The sequence below is a fragment of the Oncorhynchus nerka genome, linkage group LG15 (assembly GCF_034236695.1).
Source record: "Oncorhynchus nerka isolate Pitt River linkage group LG15, Oner_Uvic_2.0, whole genome shotgun sequence".
NCBI classification, from domain to species: Eukaryota; Metazoa; Chordata; class Actinopteri; order Salmoniformes; family Salmonidae; genus Oncorhynchus; species Oncorhynchus nerka.
This window is the reverse complement of record NC_088410.1, coordinates 87369897-87385465: the sequence shown is the minus strand read 5'-3', so window position 1 is coordinate 87385465 and position 15569 is coordinate 87369897.

Below are 15569 nucleotides of genomic sequence, written 5' to 3'. Positions count from 1 at the left end.
TCTGTCCTCCACACCCATCCTCCCCTACATGCTGCTGACTGGTCGCCTCTACGTCCTCTTGGTGCTGCTCTATTGGCTGGCCGGCTGCACTAACATATCTACAGCGAAGTGTACCCTGGGATTTGCACTGGATCTGCCTGCCCCTGTTCCACAGTATCTGGATGTCGTTATGTCATTTTCAGCAGATTTGCATGCATTTGCAAGAACCCTTGGCTGCCTCAAACAAATACTATTATAATAATCTGTCTATTGCATTATTCATTGTTCACTACCAGTAGTTAATGTTTCTCCACTACCAGTAGTTAATGTTTCTCAGGGCATGTAGTCCGGGGCCTTAGCTTCAAAAACGGACAAAACCATTAAGCGGTGGATTAAAGCGTCAAATTTGGGATGTATTTGTTGATATTAAAAGGGGTGCCCAAAAATTGGGTCATGGCACCACTTATTATTATTATATATATTTTTTATCTAATATTTCCACCAATACTGAATCAGATTTTTTCAAAAGGTGATATTGCTGTTACATTTTTGTTGCCATTTATACAACAAATATTGTGTATTTGTGAGTAGTAGACCAGTCTTCAACAATATGCCATTATATTTCATCAGCACCCTGCCTAAAGTGCCAGAAATGACCTGGAAACACTAGAAATCAACCTGTAAATCACTAGAATTTTGATTAACTATAACATGAATCACCTTAACATGGTGTTTAACAGTTTATAGACTTTTGTTATCAAGTTAAAATTGGAACACACCCTAGGAGTTACATTAAGTACACTGAAATGGGTAATTTACTCAGAACGACCATCTCCAGTTTGTCATATTCGAACAGGCTACATTACGCTACAACTTATCAAACTGAAACCGTATCCATGTCAAGAAAAGCTAACCACCGTTTTTGTTAAGTTTGTTACAGTAAGTTTTTGTTTGGTGGACTGCATATAGATTGTCCTATGTCACACAATAGGATAACTTTTGGATGGCTCAGGTTGGACAGCTTCGTTCAGGAAAAGAAGACTCATTCTTGAAGTCAGCACACTTGACTAAAACCAGGTACAGCCCTCAAGGTACTACACTTCATTGTCAAAACTCCTGAAAGATGCACAAGCACTTCTTTTGATACATGGAATTGTAATACTTCTGGATCCTGACAAAAATACAAGATCTCATGCGTGCTGCATGACCAAGCCCATGAACAAAACAATGAGCTGGTGAAAGGGGCAGGGGGAGCCATTGGTCTAACAGAGAACCCCACTGCCTTCTGGAGATGGATGGTAAAAGCAGGACCTGAGCCGGCTAGTCTACCGGTTGATTTTGAATCCCAGCTTTTGAATGTAGAGACCCCTTTAACACAATCTTTAACACGAGCAAAGTTCATCACACCAGTAGACATTAGAAAAACAGGTGGCCAGCTGCAACAATTTCAAGCAAGGGGAGTCCATTCCAAGCTAAATGTCTAGAGCTTCTGGTGTTGGATACAAACACAATTGTGCAAGCAAATATGTCATTAGAACTGTTCGCACCATTGAGAAACTATGCACTTTTCCAATATCTGAAATCTTTGAAGGAAATCATTGTGGATAGGAACACAAACAGTACATCCTTCCAACAGAGCATTAAGAGGAATAATGTACCACTGCTTAACAATGTTAAGGCAAAGCCAGTCACAAAAGAGAAAAAAGTAACAATCAGCAAACGATCAAGTTCCGAGATGGAAATCTGCATGAGTTTTTCTCTCCCGAGAATACGAATGTCCTCCAGCCCTTTCAAATAACAGCATGCTTAACTTGCCCCCAGATCTTACATGCTAGGCCTGATCGCTGTAGATTCCTACCCACCTGTGCCTTCTTCTTTTGATGCACACCCGCAAAGTTTCCACATTTGGCAAATATGGCTGTAGTCTCTTCCAGCCTGGGGTAGAGCACCAATTGCAATACAATCAATATTGAGTGGGACAGATACAAAGAAGATGGTCTAAAAGCCTCAACAAAAGAGGAGTGAGGAAAAGGCGTCAGAAAGAAAGTTGGGGAGACAACCAAGCTTCCATGTAAGTTCTGTGATTTTCTTAGAAATCCTTTTCACGAAGAGGATCTTTTCAAAATGTTGACACAGAAGGTGTGTGCCAATGAATCTGTCGTTGGAAAAGAGATTACATTTACATTTAAGTCATTTAGCAGACGCTCTTATCCAGAGCGACTTACAAATTGGATCTATGTTACAACTGATGATTCTGTGGTGTCGAGGTCATTCTCAATGGAGAATGCCCCCCACAACACAGGCTGTGCTGCTGCAACAGTCAAACCAAGCAGGGTTTCAAACAAGTATTTGGTTATTAACAAGTCTGAAAACCATTTATTCGGCACCATCACCAGAAAGATTTCGACGGTTGATTCCTGGGCAACTTTGTGGACACTTACCAAAGACTACCAAACGTTGCAGGGATCCCCTGAAGTATGGCTACAGTGAGCCCCTCTGTACTCGGAGGAGTCTAGGCCAGGATGATGGATTATCATGGACTGCATTGTGCCATTGTCCTAAAACTTTTATTTTCTCCACAAATCAGAACTTAAAGAATACATTTGATATGACATTATTAAGTAATAATATGTTATTTTATGACAATTCACAGTAACTAATTTCCTGGTTAAGTTTACAATGGGCACCCTTTCTGGGACATTTTTATATCACCTGAGGAATGTTTTTACCAAGTGTGTGTGTGTGTGTGTGAGAGAGAGAGATGTTTTTATGAAATGTTAGTAATTTGTGGGTTTCAACCTTCTGTTACATTTCAATCTGTCCACAATGTCCTTAAAACCCTGGACACTGTCTTTTCACAGGTTATCCAGATTGTGTTTGTGTTGTCATGACACACACACACACACACAGATAGAGCATGAACCCTCAAGGTGTTCACTGAAGGTCTTCTCTTGGCTATATCAGTCAATAATTGTGAAGACAAACATGCGTAACTTCTACAGACCTGGACTACTGTTCAGTCGTGTGGTCTGGTGCAATTGGCTCAGAACAGGGCAGCACGGCTAGCCCTTGGATGTACACCTTCCCCCCCTACTCACAAGGCAGGCAATACGCTCGACCTCATCTTTACTAGATGCTGTTCTTCCACTAACCTCATTGCAACTCCCCTCCAAGTCTCCGACCACTACCTTGTATCCTTTTCCCTCTCGCTCTCATCCAACACTTCCCACACTGCCCCTACTCGGATGGTATCGCGCCGTCCCAACCTTCGCTCTCTCTCCCCCGCTACTCTCTCCTCTTCCATCCTATCATCTCTTCCCTCTGCTCAAACCTTCTCCAACCTATCTCCTGATTCTGCCTCCTCAACCCTCCTCTCCTCCCTTTCTGCATCCTTTGACTCTCTATGTCCCCTATCCTCCAGGCCGACTCGGTCCTCCCCTCCCGCTCCGTGGCTCGACGACTCATTGCGAGCTCACAGAGCAGGGCTCGGGCAGCCGAGCGGAAATGGAGGAAAACTCGCCTCCCTGCGGACCTGGCATCCTTTCACTCCCTCCTCTCTACATTTTCCTCTTCTGTCTCTGCTGCTAAAGCCACTTTCTACCACTCTAAATTCCAAGCATCTGCCTCTAACCCTAGGAAGCTCTTTGCCACCTTCTCCTCCCTCCTGAATCCTCCCCCTCCTCCCTCTCTGCAGATGACTTCGTCAACCATTTTGAAAAGAAGGTCGACGACATCCGATCCTCGTTTGCTAAGTCAAACGACACCGCTGGTTCTGCTCACACTGCCCTACCCTGTGCTCTGACCTCTTTCTCCCCTCTCTCTCCAGATGAAATCTCGCGTCTTGTGACGGCCGGCCACCCAACAACCTGCCCGCTTGACCCTATCCCCTCCTCTCTTCTCCAGACCATTTCCGGAGACCTTCTCCCTTACCTCACCTCGCTCATCAACTCATCCCTGACCGCTGGCTACGTCCCTTCCGTCTTCAAGAGAGCGAGAGTTGCACCCCTTCTGAAAAAACCTACACTCGATCCCTCCGATGTCAACAACTACAGACCAGTATCCCTTCTTTCTTTTCTCTCCAAAACTCTTGAACGTGCCGTCCTTGGCCAGCTCTCCCGCTATCTCTCTCAGAATGACCTTCTTGATCCAAATCAGTCAGGTTTCAAGACTAGTCATTCAACTGAGACTGCTCTTCTCTGTATCACGGAGGCGCTCCGCACTGCTAAAGCTAACTCCCTCTGCTCTCATCCTTCTAGACCTATCGGCTGCCTTCGATACTGTGAACCATCAGATCCTCCTCTCCACCCTCTCCGAGTTGGGTATCTCCGGCGCGGCCCACGCTTGGATTGCGTCCTACCTGACAGGTCGCTCCTACCAGGTGGCGTGGCGAGAACCGTCTCCTCACCACGTGCTCTCACCACTGGTGTCCCCCAGGGCTCTGTTCTAGGCCCTCTCCTATTCTCGCTATACACCAAGTCACTTGGCTCTGTCATAACCTCACATGGTCTCTCCTATCATTGCTATGCAGACGACACACAATTAATCTTCTCCTTTCCCCCTTCTGATGACCAGGTGGTGAATCGCATCTCTGCATGTCTGGCAGACATATCAGTGTGGATGACGGATCACCACCTCAAGCTGAACCTCGGCAAGACGGAGCTGCTCTTCCTCCCGTGGAAGGACTGCCCGTTCCATGATCTCGCCATCACGGTTGACAACTCCATTGTGTCCTCCTCCCAGAGCGCTAAGAAACTTGGCGTGATCCTGGACAACACCCTGTCGTTCTCAAATAACATCAAGGCAGTGGCCCGTTCCTGTAGGTTCATGCTCTACAACATCCGCAGAGTACGACCCTGCCTCACACAGGAAGCGGCGCAGGTCCTAATCCAGGCACTTGTCATCTCCCGTCTGGATTACTGCAACTCGCTGTTGGCTGGGCTCCCTGCCTGTGCCATTAAACCCCTACAACTCATCCAGAACGCCGCAGCCCGTCTGGTGTTCAACCTTCCCAAGTTCTCTACGTCACCCCGCTCCTCCGCTCTCTCCACTGGCTTTCAGTTGAAGCTCGCATCCGCTACAAGACCATGGTGCTTGCCTACGGAGCTGTGAGGGGAACGGCACCTCAGTACCTCCAGGCTCTGATCAGGCCCTACACCCAAACAAGGGCACTGCGTTCATCCACCTCTGGCCTGCTCGCCTCCCTACCACTGAGGAAGTACAGTTCCCGCTCAGCCCAGTCAAAACTGTTCGCTGCTCTGGCCCCCCAATGGTGGAACAAACTCCCTCACGACGCCAGGACAGCGGAGTCAATCACCACCTTCCGGAGACACCTGAAACCCCACCTCTTTAAGGAATACCTAGGATAGGATAAAGTAATCCTTCTCACCCCCCCCCCTTAAAAGATTTACATGCACTATTGTAAAGTGGCTGTTCCACTGGATGTCATAAGGTGAATGCACCAATTTGTAAGTCGCTCTGGATAAGAGCGTCTGCTAAATGACTTAAATGTAATGTAGATGTACACAGAGAGCTAGCATTAATAATATGCATGTCAAATCAAATCAAATTGTATTGGTCACATACACATGGTTAGCAGATGTTAATGCAAGTGTAGCGTAATGCTTGTTTCTGCTTCTAGCTCCGGCAGTGCAGTAATATCTAACAAGTAATCTAACAATTCCCCAACAACTACCTAATACACACAAATCTAAAGGGGTGAATGTGAATATGTACATATAAATATATGGATGAGCGATGGCCGAGCAGCATAGGCAAGGTGCAATAGATGGTATAAAATACAGTATATACATATGATATGAGTAATGTAAGATATGTAAACATTAATGAAGTGTCATTGTTTAAAGTGACTAATGATCCATTTATTAAAGTGGTCAGTGATTGGGTCTCCATGTAGGCAGCAGCCTCTCTGAGTTAGTGACTGCTCTATAACAATCTGATGGTCTTGAGGTAGAAGCTGTTCTTCAGTCTCTCGGTTCCAGCTTTGAAGCACCTGTACTGACCTCGCCTTCTGGATGATAGCTGGGTGAACAGGCAGTGGCTCGGGTGGTTGTTGTCCTTGATTATCTTTTTGGCCTTCCTGTGACATTTGGGTGCTGTAGGTGTCATGGAGGGCAGGTAGTTTGCCCCCGGTGATGCGTTGTGCAGACCGCACCACCCTCTGGAGAGACTTGTGGTTGAGGGCGGTGCAGTTGCCGTACCAGGCTATGATACAGCCCGACAGGATGCTCTCGAGTATGCATCTGTAAAAGTTTGTCAGGGTTTTGGGTGAAAAGCCAAATTTCTTCAGCCTCCTGAGGTTGAAGAGGTGCTATTGTGCCCTCTTCACCACACTGTCTGTGTGGGTGGACCATTTCAGGTTGTCTGTGATGTGTATGCCGAGGAACTTAAAACTTTCCACTTTCTCCACTGCTGTCGATGTGGATAGGGGGTGCTCCCTCTGCTGTTTCCTGAAGTCCACGATCATCTCCTTTGTTTTGTTGACGTTGAGTGAGAGGTTGTTTTTCTGACACCACACACCGAGTGCCCTCACCTCCTCCCTGTAGGCTGTCTCGTTGTTGTTGGGCATCAAGCCCACTACTGTTGTGTCGTCTGCAAACTTGATGATAGAGTTGGAGGCGTGCGTGGCCACACAGTCGTGGGTGAACAGGGAGTACAGGAGGGGGCTGAACACACACCTTTGTGGGGCCCCAGTGTTGAGGGTCAGCAAAGTGGAGATGTTGTTTCCTACCTTCACCACCTGTGGGCGGCCCGTCAAAGTCCAGGACCCAATTGCACAGGTCGGGTTTGAGACCCAGGGCCTCCAGCTTGATGATGAGCTTGGAGGGTACTATGGTTAGGAGAAGGGTTAGCTTAAAGGGTTAAGGTTAGGGTTAGGGAAAGGGTTAGTTAACATGCTAAGTAGTTTCATAGTAGCTAAAAAGTAGTAAGTAGTTAAAAATGTGACAATTAGCTAAAATGCTAAAATTGTACGCGATTAGATTAGAAATCGCAACCTTTGGGTTGCTGGACGTTATGGTTATACATTCACCCTACTTTTGTTTTTGCTTTAAGTAACCATCTGTCTTAAGTAACCATACCAAATGCAACATACACTACATGATAAGTATGTGGACACCTGCTCGTTGAATATCTCATTCCAAAATCATGGGCATTAATATGGAGTTGGTCCCCCTTTGCTGCTATAACAGCTTCCACTCTTCTGAGAAGGCTTTCCAATAGATGTTGGAACATTGCTGCGGGGACTTACTTCCATTCAGCCACAAGAACATAAGTGAGGCCGAGCGCTGTTGTTGGGCAATTAGAATTCATCCCAAAGGTGTTCATGGGGTTGAGGTCAGGGCTCTGAGCAGGCCAGTCAAGTTCTTCCACACCGATCTTGACAAACCATTTCTGTATGGACCTCGCTTTGTGCACGGGGGTGTTGTCATGCTGAAACAGGAAAGGGCGATACCCAAACTGTTGCCACAACGTTGGAAGCACAGAATCGTCTAGAATTTCATTGTATGCTGTAATGTTAAGATTTCCCTTTACTTGAACTAAGGGGTCTAGCCCGAACCATGAAAAACAGCCTCAGACCCTTATTCCTCCTAAACCATTGGTGCAACATTGAAAGTCACTGAGCTCTTCAGTATGGACATTCTACTGCCAGTTTCGTCTCTGGAGAGTTCATGGCTGTGTGCTCGATTTTATTCACCAGTCGGCAACGGTGTGGCTGAAATAGCTGAAACCACTAATTTGAAGGGGTGTCCACATACTTTTATATATATATAGTGTATCCTACTAATTTGAGTGTCTCGGATGTACATTCACTATGTTACGTCTAGTCTACGAGAACAGGCTGGAATTAAAGGCAGCCATTGTGAGTGTATCCATGAGTTTACCCGTCAAATCGCCTGGGATAGAATTTCCAAACATGTTCATTGTTTTTCTATGGTCAAGTCTCTGTTGGTAGTAGTTGTGAGGTAGGGGTGGGTGTCAGCAGTGGGATTTGACACTCTTGCCTGAATCACACTATAGGGCTGACCCAAACCATACTGTGCTGCCTGGCTCTAGTATTTTGTTTTAACACGGTCCTTTCCAGCACTCTTTCAGCATCTATGGGGGATGCTTAACCAGGCCAGACCAGCACCAGCTCGACTTGGTTTGGCTCGTAGGCGTTATAGTGTGAATCAGGCGTGTTCAGGGGAATATCAGCTGACTGGGGGAGCCTGTCTACACACGACTTGATGGCCTCATGTTTAGCTCTCATTATCCCAGCTCTGTTTCCCTTTGGGAAAAGAACAACACACCTACTTACAATGCTGCCTGCATGTGATGTATCACATGGTATTAAAGGATGTTGTGTGCACCTGGCATCCACAGAGACGACATTGTAGGAATTGAGAAACAGTTATTAAAAATACATGACGATGGTCTCAAACAATACCTAGTCTGTTGACATTTTAACTCACTTGGCATGTGTATGCAATTTTGAAATGGACAGTAAAGCTAGCTGTCTTTTACACATGGTGATGCAAGTGCAGAAGATGTTGTGGTACAGTACAATACAATATACGTACGTGCACTTATGAAATGAAAGTTTGAAGAATTTGTTACATTGACATTTTTTTATAAAATATATATTTTTTAAAGTAATGAATTGGAAACAAAATCAATGAGCTGCGAGGGCACTTCCTCATTTTTGTTATTTTTATTTCACCTTTATTTAACCAGGTGGTCTAGTTGAGAACAAGTTCTCATTTGCAACTGCGACCTGGCCAAGATAAAGCATGGCAATTCGACACATACAACAACACAGAGTTACACATGAAATAACCAAAACATAGTCAATAATACAGTAGAACAAAAGAAAACAAAAAGTCTATATACAGTGAGTGTAAATGAGGTAAGATAAGGGAGTTAAGGCAATAAATAGGCCATGGTGGCGAAGTAATTGCAATATAGCAATTAAACACTGGAATGGTAGATGTGCAGAAGATGAATGTGCAAGTAGAGATACTGGGGTGCAAAGATGAATAAATAAATACTGTATGGGGATGAGGTAGGTAGATAGATGGGCTGTTTACAGATGGGCTATGTACAGGTGCAGTGATCTGTGAGCTGCTCTGACAGCTGGTGCTTAAATCTAGTGAGGGAGATATGAGTCTCCAGCTTCAGAGATTTTTGCAGTTAATTCCAGTCATTGGCAGCAGAGAACTGGAAGGAAAGACGACCAAAGGAGGAATTGGCTTTGGGGGTGACCAGTGAGATATACCTGCTGGAGCGCGTGCTACGAGTGGGTGCTGCTATGGTGACCAGTGAGCTGAGTTGGTTGTGAATGGGGCTTTGTTGACAAAACGGATGGTACTGTGATAGACTGCATCCAGTTTGTTGAGTAGAGTGTTGGAGGCTATTTTATAGATGACATCACCGAAGTTGAGGATCGGTAGGATGGTCAGTTTTACGAGGGTATGTTTGGCAGCATGAGTGAAGGATGCTTTGTTGCGATATATGAAGCCAATTATAGATTTAATTTTGGATTGGAGATGCTTGATGTGAGTCTGGAAGGAGAGTTTACAGTCTAACCAGACACCTAGGTATTTGTAGTTGTCCACGTATTCTAAGTCAGAGCCGCCCAGAGTAGTGATGCTGGACGGGCAAGTAGGTGCGGGCAGTGATCGGTTGAATAGCATGCATTTAGTTTTATTTGCGTTTAAGAGCAGTTGGAGGCCACGGAAGGAGAGTTGTAATGGCATTGAAGCTTGCCTGGAGGGTTGTTAACACCGTGTCCAAAGAAGGGCCGGAAGTATACAGAATGGTGTAGTCTGCGTAGAGGTGTACCAGAGAATCACCAGCAGCAAGAGCGACATCATTGATGTATACAAAGAAGAGAGTCGGCCCGAGAATTGAACCATGTGGCACCCCCATAGAGACTGCCAGAGGTCCAGACAACAGGCCCTCCGATTTGACACACTGAACTCTATCAGAGAAATAGTTGGTTAACCAGGCGAGGCAATCATTTGAGAAAACAAGGCTGTCGAGTCTGTCGATGAGGATGTGGTGATTGACAGAGTCGAAAGCCTTGGCCAGGTTGATGAATACGGCTGCGCAGTATTGTCTCTTATCGATGGCGGTTATGACGTCGTTTAGGACCTTGAGCGTGGCTGAGGTGCACCCATGACCAGCTCTGAAACCATAGGTGGGTGTTAAGAGTAGAAGTTCAAAGGACATAGGTGAGGGCACTGGTTGACCTCTTATCTGTGCACGTGCCTCCCATGAAGTTATAAAAGTGCCTTTTCATTCTTCTTGTTGTATGACATGGACACATTGCATGATAGCCCATGATTTATCTTTAAGAAATCTGATAACCTTGAGGCCTTTACTGTCCAAGGCCACTACTATTCTACAGTGTTGTTGGTGAAAAGACCAATGGAATTTATCATGGGCATTCAGATACTACATCACTTCAATTCTTCATGAGACAGAGTACATTATTGTGTCTCCCTCTCTATCTACGCCATTATATTGCAATGGGCGCGATTCTGTGGGTTCATTATTTCCAGAGGTCTCAGCTTTACTCAGGTTTCCAGCAGAGCATGTGTGTGTGCTGTGGCGCAGGCAGGTTTTTTCTGAACAATGGATGTGGTGTAGCAAGGTCACGAGGGTTCTGTGAAAACTCTCTTATGCTCAGTGTCTTGGGAAACATAATAAACATATTCACTGTTGAATGAGACATCCTGGGTTACATAGAAGGGTTCAGTGAGGTGTAGCACATGACTTAGCAAGTTGATTGAGAGCATATTCACATTTACAGTGCTTTATATTGGAATGATCCTCGCTAATGAGCCATGTTATCTCTACTTCCGCGATGCCTAGGTTTTTTGCCTTTCACGCCAGCGTCCCAGGTTTGCGTCTTTGTTCCTCTCTTTGCTACATTGGTTTCAGAAGTTGTATGGTGGCTGTGAGGCCATCATAATGCACTGCCGGATGTGTGAGGAGGCTGAAGTGGTCGAAGTTTGTACCGTCCCGTTCGCAGGGGGCAGTGTATCGATCCTCACGAATGAGCAATGTTACAATTCCCAGCAAGTGAGTTAACCTAAGGTTTTACATTTCACGCCAGCGACCCAGGTACAATATTATAGTCTCTTTTATCCCTGAGACCCAACATTGTAAAAATGCAACTTTTCCTAAATTGCGTTCTGTATACTCAAAAATAATGTCAAACACTACATAATGAATATCCTTAGACCCAGATCAGTCTCTTATAGTAGTCTCTGTTGTGTTTTAGTGGGATTTTTGTGTCATCAGTAGCCTCTAAAACACGGATCCTCAACTAGATTTCTTCTTGAGTGGATAGTGAGGGGGCCAGACCATAATTACAAATCATTTGTAGACTGCTAATTGACCGCAAGAAACCTAAATGGATATAATATTTGAATAAAACAATCATTTAAAACCTTGCTTACATTTGTATACGATCACATATATCGCTCTATTATGAGTGGGAATACTTTTTGACATATTTCCAAAATTTTAATTGTGATTTGCTGATGTTTTTACAGTCTTTCATGTCAAAAGTTTGTTTATGTATTTTTGCTCAGAATACATGGGGGGCCAAATAAAATCCCTCGCGTTGGGGGACCCTGCTCTAAAACATTAGAAACTAAATCTGTCCCCTCGTCTGGCACCACACTGGTCCCCTACACAAGCATATGTTGTAGGCCATCTATGCAAGTCACTTACTTGAAATTCTTCTCTAAGATGTGGTGTTTATGTAGATATATGTTGGGGCAGAAATAAACATTCTGAGCTTGATCTAGAGGTAGTTTGGTAAGTGTTGCAAAAACGCAAACAAAAGCATTCCCAGAGAGTTATTCGGCTGTCCCCATGGAGAACCCTTTTTGGTTCCAGGTAGAAGCCTTTTTGGTTCCAGGTAGAACTATTTTTTTGCCTGAAACCAAAAGGGTTCCACCTGGAACCAAAAAGGGTTCTTCAAAAGGTTATCCTACTGGGACAGCAGAAGAACCCTTTTAGGTTCTAGACAGCACCTTGTTTTCTAAGAGTGCAGGGCCACATTCATTTATTGATAGACAAGTTAGAGAGATTGTTTCCCTTCCAAATTCTGCAAATATGCACAACCAAATACTCAAAGAGTAAATTTGGTGACCCCTCTACACATCAAAAGAACAAAAATGTATATCTTTAAAAAAAAAAGTGGTTTATGATGTCAGAATATGGCTATTGACGACCATTCATTTTATGGTAAAGACGTAAGAAAGTCGATTATCTCTCCAAATTAAGTGAGAAAGGACCACCAAATATTACTAAAAGTATAGTGAGTTAATGTTCTCTATACATAGAAAACCCACAAAATAGTTGTCATTTCAAAATATTTTGGGGATAGCGAAATACAAAAAAATGTGTCTTTCAGACAAAATAGGACTTTATTATTTTCATATATGTACTGTATATACACTGAGTATACAAAACATTAAGAACACCTGCTCTTTCCATGACATAGACTGACCATGTGAATCCAGGTGAAAGCTATGATCCCTTATTAATGTCACTCGTTAAATCCACTTCAATCAGTGTAGATGAAGGGGAGGAGACAGGTTAAAGAAGGATTTTTAAGCCTCGAGACAATTAAAATCAAATAACATTTTATTGGTCACTTTGACATATTTAGATTTTTTTTTTTAAATGTATTGCAGGTGTAGTGAAATGCTTGTGTTCCTTGTCCCAACAGTGCAGTAGTATCTAACTAAATGCTTGTGTTCCTTGCCCCAACAGTGCAGTAGTATCTAACTAAATGCTTGTGTTCCTTGCCCCAACAGTGCAGTAGTATCTAACTAAATGCTTGTGTTCCTTGCCCCAACAGTACAGTAGTATCTAACTAAATGCTTGTGTTCCTTGCCCCAACAGTGCAGTAGTATCTAACTAAATGCTTGTGTTCCTTGCCCCAACAGTGCAGTAGTATCTAACTAAATGCTTGTGTTCCTTGCCCCAACAGTGCAGTAGTATCTAACTAAATGCTTGTGTTCCTTGCCCCAACAGTGCAGTAGTATCTAACTAAATGCTTGTGTTCCTTGCCCCAACAGTGCAGTAGTATCTAACTAAATGCTTGTGTTCCTTGCCCCAACAGTGCAGTAGTATCTAACTAAATGCTTGTGTTCCTTGCCCCAACAGTACAGTAGTATCTAACTAAATGCTTGTGTTCCTTGCCCCAACAGTGCAGTAGTATCTAACTAAATGCTTGTGTTCCTTGCCCCAACAGTGCAGTAATATCTAACAGTGCCCCAACAGTAGTATCTAACTAAATGCTTGTGTTCCTTGCCCCAACAGTGCAGTAGTATCTAACTAAATGCTTGTGTTCCTTGCCCCAACAGTGCAGTAGTATCTAACTAAATGCTTGTGTTCCTTGCCCCAACAGTGCAGTAGTATCTAACTAAATGCTTGTGTTCCTTGCCCCAACAGTGCAGTAGTATCTAACTAAATGCTTGTGTTCCTTGCTTGCAGTAGTATCTAACTAAATGCTTGTGTTCCTTGCCCCAACAGTGCAGTAGTATCTAACTAAATGCTTGTGTTCCTTGCCCCAACAGTGCAGTAGTATCTAACTAAATGCTTGTGTTCCTTGCCCCAACAGTGCAGTAGTATCTAACTAAATGCTTGTGTTCCTTGCCCCAACAGTGCAGTAGTATCTAACTAAATGCTTGTGTTCCTTGCCCCAACAGTGCAGTAGTATCTAACTAAATGCTTGTGTTCCTTGCCCCAACAGTGCAGTAGTATCTAACTAAATGCTTGTGTTCCTTGCCCCAACAGTGCAGTAGTATCTAACTAAATGCTTGTGTTCCTTGCCCCAACAGTGCAGTAGTATCTAACTAAATGCTTGTGTTGCTTGCCCAACAGTGCAGTAGTATCTAACTAAATGCTTGTGTTCCTTGCCCCAACAGTGCAGTAGTATCTAACTAAATGCTTGTGTTCCTTGCCCCAACAGTGCAGTAGTATCTAACTAAATGCTTGTGTTCCTTGCCCCAACAGTGCAGTAGTATCTAACTAAATGCTTGTGTTCCTTGCCCCAACAGTGCAGTAGTATCTAACTAAATGCTTGTGTTCCTTGCCCCAACAGTGCAGTAGTATCTAACTAAATGCTTGTGTTCCTTGCCCCAACAGTGCAGTAGTATCTAACTAAATGCTTGTGTTCCTTGCCCCAACAGTGCAGTAGTATCTAACTAAATGCTTGTGTTCCTTGCCCCAACAGTGCAGTAGTATCTAACTAAATGCTTGTGTTCCTTGCCCCAACAGTGCAGTAGTATCTAACTAAATGCTTGTGTTCCTTGCCCCAACAGTGCAGTAGTATCTAACTAAATGCTTGTGTTCCTTGCCCCAACAGTACAGTAGTATCTAACTAAATGCTTGTGTTCCTTGCCCCAACAGTGCAGTAGTATCTAACTAAATGCTTGTGTTCCTTGCCCCAACACAGTAGTATCTAACTAAATGCTTGTGTTCCTTGCCCCAACAGTGCAGTAGTATCTAACTAAATGCTTGTGTTCCTTGCCCCAACAGTACAGTAGTATCTAACTAAATGCTTGTGTTCCTTGCCCCAACAGTGCAGTAGTATCTAACTAAATGCTTGTGTTCCTTGCCCCAACAGTGCAGTAGTATCTAACTAAATGCTTGTGTTCCTTGCCCCAACAGTGCAGTAGTATCTAACTAAATGCTTGTGTTCCTTGCCCCAACAGTACAGTAGTATCTAACTAAATGCTTGTGTTCCTTGCCCCAACAGTGCAGTAGTATCTAACTAAATGCTTGTGTTCCTTGCCCCAACAGTGCAGTAGTATCTAACTAAATGCTTGTGTTCCTTGCCCCAACAGTGCAGTAGTATCTAACTAAATGCTTGTGTTCCTTGCCCCAACAGTGCAGTAGTATCTAACTAAATGCTTGTGTTCCTTGCCCCAACAGTGCAGTAGTATCTAACTAAATGCTTGTGTTCCTTGCCCCAACAGTGCAGTAGTATCTAACTAAATGCTTGTGTTCCTTGCCCCAACAGTGCAGTAGTATCTAACTAAATGCTTGTGTTCCTTGCCCCAACAGTGCAGTAGTATCTAACTAAATGCTTGTGTTCCTTGCCCCAACAGTGCAGTAGTATCTAACTAAATGCTTGTGTTCCTTGCCCCAACAGTGCAGTAGTATCTAACTAAATGCTTGTGTTCCTTGCCCCAACAGTGCAGTAGTATCTAACTAAATGCTTGTGTTCCTTGCCCCAACAGTGCAGTAGTATCTAACTAAATGCTTGTGTTCCTTGCCCCAACAGTGCAGTAGTATCTAACTAAATGCTTGTGTTCCTTGCCCCAACAGTGCAGTAGTATCTAACTAAATGCTTGTGTTCCTTGCCCCAACAGTGCAGTAGTATCTAACTAAATGCTTGTGTTCCTTGCCCCAACAGTGCAGTAGTATCTAACTAAATGCTTGTGTTCCTTGCCCCAACAGTGCAGTAGTATCTAACTAAATGCTTGTGTTCCTTGCCCCAACAGTGCAGTAGTATCTAACTAAATGCTTGTGTTCCTTGCCCCAACAGTGCAGTAGTATCT